General features: G+C 38.4%; 1 pseudogene; it reads left to right on the top strand.

Annotated features, from left to right (window-relative positions):
• Positions 1-2,791: 2,791 nt before the first annotated feature.
• Positions 2,792-2,926, top strand: LOC111723334 (annotated as a pseudogene).
• The last annotated feature ends 6,076 nt before the right edge of the window (positions 2,927-9,002 follow it).

Genomic DNA, 9,002 nt, shown 5'->3' with positions numbered 1-9,002 from the left:
CAAGGGTGATGGGTTCAAACCCAGCCAGGGCCAGCTAAACAATTGCAACAAAGTTAATCAAAAGATCTTGCAATGCTACAAATGACCAGTTAAGATAGTGGACAGATGGGAGTGTGGTTAGAATAACAGAAATAAGAATCACCACGAAACACCAGAAATAATTCATTTGTCTATAATAATCCTTTCCAGGAAAGGGTAGGGAGTGATGAATGATTGCAACTGGCAGATAATTATTTGTTTGTGATAAATGTTGAGTTAGGATGCATTTAAGCATGGCCTGTCTCATGTTTAAATATGTCAGAGCATTGAGAAAGCACAGTACATATAATAATATATATTTTAACATTTGGGGTGATCCTTGGAACAGAGTTGGGAGTGGCGTATCCATGTCTGTACAGAATCTGGAGCCACTACAAAGGGAAACAGACATGTTGGTTTATACCCAAGAGCTGCCACCATCAATAATTGCCAGAAAAAGGAGAGGGCTAAATTTTGAAGATGTTCTCTAGAAATTCTGGCTGCTTTCAACTCTCACAAGTCCCAAGACAGTTTTCTGGAGGAGAGTAGGCATGTTGAAAGGCACAGGGAATAAATGCAGGTTAGTGCTGAGGTAGGGTCCTCTTACCCCCATAGTAGGTAGGCATCCTCAGGAAGACACATGCACGTCTAGGGAGCAGCAGACAGAGCAAGAAGCAGCAAAAGAAGCAGCCGCAACTGAGCTGCGGAGGAGAGGAGCTAAGCGGTACTCACAGATCATTCCCTGGTTCTGGCCCCAGCAAGCCTTGAAAAGTCAAGGGTCCTGCCTTGGGAGAAATCTCTTAGCCTCAGAACAACACATTACCAGAGTCAAGTCAGAATTGTCACCATGGCTGTAGTAGCAGCTCTAGAAGTACGACCCTGACTTATGAAAAGCCTGTGCTGTTGATGATGGTTTATCATCTGATGGCTAAAGCCAGGAGAGTTTATCAAATCTCTTCCCCTAGGTGTCAGCTGGAAAATAAGGAGGGATTAAATGGGCAGGAGTGTCAGAGAAGCTAGGATTCCAACAAGTGGAGGGTGTGGTATCAGAGGATAATTTTTTTCATGGCACTTGGTGGGGAAAGCATTTCCTGCACTGTTCCTTGGCCTTTGTCTAACTCAGATTAGTGATCTATGAAACACCAGTGTCTCAAAATTTAGATAGCTCTCTATGGTTTACAAGCATTTGCTCATTTAATGATTGAGGAAATTTTTCTGAGAATTCATAAAAATCGTGTGTGGGCATGTCTGAGTGAGTGGGAGAGAGGGTAGATCCGTAGTAAGGGTGTGTTGGGGGGAGGAGAAGAGAAAGGAGTGGAACCAAGCAGATGGAGGGTAGAGTACATATTTAAGCAGAAGGAACACTGTCCTTCCACTAGTAAATAAAATGTGGATTAAAGTAAGTCCAAGTGAAAGAAAGTATCTGGAAACAAAAACACCTTCAAAGGTGAAGGCCGAAGATTTAAGAAAAGACATGGAGATTGAGAAGGAAATAAAAACCCTGTAAGTCCAGAAACCAAGTAAGAGAGTGATTGATACGAAAGCTTAATGAGTTAATGTGTATTGCTAGAAACGTTTCAGATAGTTGTAGAATAAAAGAGCTATTACATTTTAAGGTGTCATTGAACATTTGGAACTTTATTCAAATATCCTGCGTGTTTCTTAATTAACAGTACACTTAAAATTTGCTTTCCTAGAAAAAAAAATTACAATGTTAACTCTAAGAAATCTAGCCAAACACTATAACTTGTCTTCACGCTGTCTATTCCATCCATAGATGTAGGACTAAACAAGGAGCCACTAGGAAACTTTTCCAGCAAGATGTTTTATACCCCAAGTCATTTGGGGAAGTTTTGACTAAATAAGTTACTTTGTAGGCTATAAGCTGTAATACTGGAAAGTTTAAACATTTTTTTTTCCTGGATAAAAGTATCATTCCCCTCACTTACCTGAAATTTTCCCCTAAATCAGGAAATATCTTAGACATGAATATTTGACATCTAATAAAGTAATTTTTCCCCAGCTTCCTTTTATCTGGTCCCTAGCTTTTTCTACAAACTATACTATTACCTTAAAATAGCAGTTGATACTAAGCTTTGTTGTTGCTGTTTAAATGTTAAAATTAGAAAATGTGTATTTTAACAATCTCTGAATTTGGGCGGGGGTGGGGGTGGGGAGCCAGGTGGCTCATGCCTGTAATCCTAGACTCTGGGAGGCTGGGGAGGGGGAACTGCTTCAGCTCAGGAGATAGAGATTAGCCTGAGCAAGACCAAGAGCCCATCTCTACTAAAAATAGAAAGAATTAGCTGGGCATGGTGGCAGGTGCCTGGAGTCCTACCTACTAAGGAGGCTGAGGCAGGAGGATTGCTTGAAACTAGGAATTAGAGGTTGCTGTGAGCTAGGTCAAGGCCATGGCACTCAGCCTAGAGCAGCAGAAGTGAGACTCTGTCTCAAAAAAAAAAAAAAATCTCTGGCTTTTAATAAATTCCATTTTATTTGTAACACCTACTATTTTCTGGGGTGGACTTAAAGTAGAATAAAGATTTTCTTTTCTTTCAGTTTCATTCAAAGTGACATCTTTCTCAGCATATTCAAATACACAAATCACACATAAAAACACGTATAGCAAAGCATGCTCTAAACAGCTCTGAATTTTTTAACATTTTATTTCTCCTAACCTAACATCTGAACTGCCATATGTTCCGAATTTTTCCAACTCATTGGAGATTGCATGGCACATCACAAACCTTCATGGCCTAAAGCACACAATTGGATTGCTTCTCGGCTTTTTGGCTAAGATCAAAGTGTAGTGTCTGTTCTTATCAGTTTAAAGCAAGACTAGAATATCTCTAACTTCAGAAGGCAAGGATTATTGATACATATGCAAATAAAAAAATGTACACTCCTCCAAATACAAATCTGATACAAAGCTAAACAATTCTTCTCAAGTCACGCCAAAAATTTTTAAGTCTTAGTCACTTGTAAACAGAATGTCTCAGTTGATTTATATTTCCTAATTGAGAAAATTTCTCACAAATTTCTTATACTTTCTTTATACTTTCATTTCTGGATGCTAAAAATGAATAAACTCTTAGGCCAAATAAATAATACCAATTCCCTCATTATACTGAGAAACCTATAGTGATTGATTTCCTTAAGATCAAAAAACAGCAGAGCCAGAGAACTCATATTTCCCTATGCCTGGCCCCTGCTCTTTCTAAAAACCATATTATCTCCCTTAAATAATATTTAATGGATAATACCTGAAATATTACATTCAGTTTTGGATGATTCATTTTATAAGGAATATTGGTAAACTAAAGGATTCAAAGGTAGGAAAAAAGAAAGGTTAAAGAGTATAGGATTTAAAAGAATATCTATAAAAATAGGCTGGAGGATTAGGGAGTGATATTACATAATATGGAGATGAAAAGACTAAAAGGAAATAACTGGCTCTTTTCAAATATATGAGGGAGTCTTGTCGTGGAATAAATATCCTTTGTGCTTTTATAGGCCTGATTTCACAAGGCACAACCAGGACCACTGAATTAAAATTGTAACTGAATGAGAAATAGATTTCAGCTATGAAGAATAATATGAAAAAGGCCTCACTATTTTTCTTATAAAATTTATTGATAAATAATATGTGAACAATAAACTGCATCTATTTAAAAGATACAATTCAGTGACTTATAACAGTTGTGAAATCACCACCTTCTACTTTAATAAAAAATATAGAACATTTCCAGGACCCCTGAAATTCTTCATTTCCTTTATAGTCAATTGTTCCATCTGCCTTTGGCCCCAGGCAACCACTGAGCTGTTTTTATCACTATAAAGTAGTTTGCATTTTATAGAAACAGAATCATACATCATATACCCTTTTGTGTCTGGTTTCTTTCATTCAGCCTAATGATGTTCGTATTTATCACTATTGTTCTGTATATCAATAGTTCATTCCTTTTGCTAACTGTTGTTCAATATAGTTTAGTACTATTTGGGGAATAGTATTCCACGTATGAATATACTACACTTTGTTTATCCATTCGCTGTTTAATAGGAATTGAGTTATTGCCAATTCAGAGTCATAGTGAACAAAGCAACTATAAATATTTATGTAGAACTTTTTATGTGGTCATACATTTTCATTTCTTTAGGCTATATACCTAGAAATACGATGAATAGATTGTATGACAGGTGAGTGCTTACCTTTTTTAAAAAGGTCCATATTGTTTTCCAAATTGGTTGTACCATTTTATATTCCCAGCATCTGTGTATGAATTTCAGTTGATCTTCTCCCTTGCCAACATTTGTTACTGTCACTTTTTTCAATTTACCCCTTCTAATGGATGAATGGACAATGTATATACATTATATGTATATACATATATGTGTATGTATACGGAATATTATTAAGTCATAGAATAAAATCCTGTTATTTGTAACAACATGGATGAACCTGGAAGACATTATGTTAAGTGCAATAAACCAGGCATAGAAAGACAAATACCACATAATCTCATTCACATGTGGAATCTAAAAAGTTGATCTCATAGAAGTATAGACTAAAGGGCACTACCTGTGGATCAGTGGGTAGGGCCCAGCCCCATATACCGAGGGTGGTGGGTTCAAACCCAGCCCTGGCTAAACTGCAACAAAAAAATAACTGAGCATTGTGGTGGGCCCCTATAGTCCCAGCTACTCGGGAGGCTGAGGCAAGAGAATTGCCTAAGCCCAGGAGTTGGAGGTTACTGTGAGCTGTGATGCCATACTGAGAGTGATAAAGAGAAACTCTGTCTCTATTAAAAAAAAAGAAGAAGAAGAAGAAGAAGAAGTATAGACTAAAACAGTAGTTACCAGTGGGGAATGGGGAGAAATTGGTCATTGGGTACAAAGTTATTAGGTACGATTAGATAAGAGCAGTAAGTTTTGATGTCCTATTTATTGCACAGCTGGGCAACTGTAGTTAATAACGTATCATATATTTCAAAATAGCTAGAAAATCTTTGAATGTTCTGGCAACAGAGAAATGACAAATATTTGAGGTGATGGATATGCTAATTTCCCTGATTTGATTATTATATAAAGTATACATGTATCAAAACATCACATTATACGCCATAAACATGTACAATAATTACATGTCCATTAACATTTTTCAAAGTAAACATAAGAAGATTTTTGAATCTTATCATTAGAAGCTAAGAAGGCAGCAGACAAGCTAGGGACCTCAGGTTCCTCAGGACCCAAGGAACAACATAGGGGTGAATTCCTGGGTTTTCTTTTTGCCTTATCTACTATATACCCCAGACCTGGAGCTGAAGAAGCCAGGAAACCAGAAACTCCAACAGACATCTAGCAAAAAACAGCTTCAACAAAAGTCTACATTGTCCAGCCAAATCACCTCGAAAGAGTCAGGTTAGTAAGACAGGAAACTTTTAGGCAATAACCACACACCCCCAGACAAATACTACAGAAAAAATTTGGCCATAGAACCTAAATGTTCATCTTTGCCAAGTTATAACCAGGTCCCCCCAACCCCAGCCATGGTAGTATTAGAGAATTTTGAGTAAGCAGTTAGGACTTTCATATAATCCAGCTGGTAATTGGCCCTGTGACTCCATCCTACTTTCCAGGGTCAATGAAGACCAAATTTGGCTCTTGGATTTACATCTTTAAATAGTAGTAAAGAGGTATCCAGCCTCCTCCCCATGTAATAGTGTCAGAAGACACCTATGGAAAGTCAGGGTTTTTACCACCATCTAATCCTCATGAAGGCCCCTCATGCTGTCAGCGGAAACCACATGGGGAGTATTAACAAAGCACCTTTATGGCTCGGCGCCTGTGGCTCAAGCGGCTAAGGTGCCAGCCACATACACCTAAGGTGGTGGGTTCAAATCCCCAGCCCGGGCCCGCCGCCAAACAACAATGATGGCTGCAACCCAAAAATGGCCAGGCGTTGTGGCGGGCGTCTGTAGTCCCAGCTACTTGGGAGGCTGAGGCAGGAGACTCGCTTGAGCCCAGGAGTTGGAGGTTGCTGTGAGCATGATGCCATGGCACTCTACCCAGGGGGATAGCTTGAGGCTCGGTCGCAAAAAAAAAAAGCACCTTTAGACCTCACAGCAAGACAAGTATTAGTGGAGACCAAGTTGGGATCTGGAACTCCCAGCCTTGCCCAGAATTAACAAGGTACTCTTCTCTTCAGGTGTCAGCTGAGTCTGAGTGGGAAACCTAGACTTCCATCCCAGAAATGAGGCAGCAACCCTCTTACCCCACCAGAACAGTGTCAGAAGAAGCCAGATAAAATAGATAAATAGATTAAAATGAGATTCAGAATCCCATAACTGAGTACCCAAAATGTTCAGGTTTACATTAAAAAATCGGTTCGTATCAAGAACTAGAAAGGTCTCAAACTAAATGAAAAAATGACCAATAGATATCAATACTGAGATAATGGAGTTATATCAGACAAAGATTTTAAAGAAGCTATAGGAAAAATGCTTTAGCAAGACTTTCAGTCATGCTTGAAACAAATGGAAAATAAAAAGTCTCAGCAAAAAGAAGATACAAGTGGAAATTTCAGAACTGAAAAAGCAATAACTGAACTAAGACACTCCATGACTGGGCTTAATAGCAGAATTGAGGGAACAGAAGAAAGAATTAGTGAACTGGAAGATAGAACAATAGAAAATACCCATTCTGAACAAAAGACAGAAAGTATATTGGGAAAAAAAAAATGAATAGAACCCAAGGGACCCCGGGAACTACATTAAGTCCTCATTTAACATCATTGATAGGCTCTTGGAAACTGTGACTTTAAGTGAAATGATGCATAATGAAACCAATTTTTAGTCTTATCACTGTTACAAAGGCATGTCATTGAATGAGATGGTGTTATTGGAGGACCTGCTGTCCTGCTGGTCCTTTCACTTAAATTGGCAGTTTCCAAATACCTATCATGACAACATTAAGCAAGGACTTACCCAAAAAAGTTCCAGCATTTGGGTAATCAGAGTTTCAGGAAGAGAAATGAAAGAATACAGAGCTAAAAAAGTAATTGCAAAAATAATGGCTGAAAAATTCTCAAATTTAGCAAAGGACATAAACCTATATATTCAAGCAGCTGAGCAAATCTCAGACAGGATAAATCCCAAGAAGAAATTCATGCCAAGATACATCATAGTGAAACTTCTGAAAAACTAAACATGAATTCAAAAAGTTGTGAAAACAGCATGAGAGAAATGACCTATATTTCTCTTTTTCAACACTTAACGCTCATACTGTTATATGATGATAATAGGTATTACACAATAACTACAAAATTATTTAATATCAGTCTTCTATCTAGAATGCAAGCTCTATAAGGCACAAGGACCAGATTTTTCTTAATTTCTTACTCCTACAACCCCAGTCCCTGGCCTAGTACTATGTACAAGGTAAACGTCAAAAAATATTACTAAATTATTTCCTAAAAGAGGCCGAGATTCCCTCTCCTATTTCTTTTTTTTTTTTCTTTTTCTTTCTTTTTTTTTTTTTGCAGTTTTCGTCCAGGGCTGGGTTTGAACCCACCACCTCCGGTAAATGGGGCCAGCGCCCTACTCCTTTGAGCCACAGTTGCTGCCCACTGTCTGCTATTTCTTAAAAATGAAAGTTATAATATTGCTAACAGTTTGCTACACTAACATCAAAATCTCTCCAGATATTTTTTGCTGCTTTTATCCTCTGGATTCTTTGATGGACATTTTCTACCAGATTTTCTTGTGGGGAGGGGGTTTATTTATGACCCTTCCCCCACCCTAAATTGGTTGAATCAGAGGACTCCGTTCTAAGTCCAAGTTTCTAAATTGGAACTGGAGAAGCTACATCACTAACACACCCTGCAAGTAACTGTTGCGCTGGCAAGTTTGGCACCCACAGTCTGGATCAAGTTCACGGCACTGCTGCTTTATCTCAGCACTCCATAATTTTTGTAACACTGCTCTCGGTCCCATTTCTCTCATCATCCCTGCCCATGTTCTGTCTTTGCTCTCAAGGCTGCAGTTTATCTTTCGCCCTCTAAGGATAGCTGGAAGGCCACCCTTGCTGCCTGGTTAAAGACCTCATTAATATCTCATCTTTATCTTTCTGGTCATGCTGACCACCCCAGCTACAGGGCCCACACATTGTCACTGCTCTCTGATCCAACTACAGAGACAGTGCAAAGGAAATAGCCCAAGATTTAGAAAATCAGGAAACCAGATTGTGCTTTTATAACACAGTTGTTTGCTCTTGGTCTGACCTTGAAAATGTCCCTTAACCTCTCTTCACCTTAGGTATAGTAATAATGTCGGCCTCCCCCACCTCAGAGATACTGTAGGAATCCAGTGGCATGATAAATCATGCTAGAAATTTGTAAACTATAAGTGGATATATAATTAATCACCTCAACCATCCAACTCTTTGCATGATGGGAGGGATTCTTTTCACACTGTGATTTTTAATGAGAAAGGACATCCTTCCCAGCACTATCTTATTCTTTTTAAGAAATAAACTAACTGGCTAATTAATTATTGCCTTCTCTGACTTCAAAACATAATGTCTGCACAGTAAATATCTTAACACTTTTTGAGCCTTTCTTACTACTCATTTGTGTGGGTTACGCAAACTTATCTTGTTAAAAGTAATATTTTTCAACTAATGAAAATAGAAAAGCATTAAGCTGTTCTTTTGAAAAACCAAAAGGATTGACCCACTACATGACATCGTCATTTCCACCACTCTAATGAACATGAATTGTCCCTCCTCTGCAATCTATCACCCAGTCCTGTAATCTCCTAGCTCTCAATTCCTCCCCTCCACCCTGTTGCCATTGTCTTATTCGTATTTTTTCATCCTTAATGGCTAGCATTATGATTCCCTCCTAACTCGTTTAGATGCTTTCATCTGGTGTCTTCCAGTTCTTATGCTATACTGCCATCAGGAACCTGTACACTCTGGCTTGTGGG

This window comes from Otolemur garnettii, unplaced genomic scaffold (assembly GCF_000181295.1).
Source record: "Otolemur garnettii isolate 467f Iridium unplaced genomic scaffold, OtoGar3 scaffold00010, whole genome shotgun sequence".
NCBI lineage: Eukaryota > Metazoa > Chordata > Mammalia > Primates > Galagidae > Otolemur > Otolemur garnettii.
Note: the sequence above shows the minus strand (reverse complement) of the source record. Positions and strands in the feature narration are given on the sequence as shown.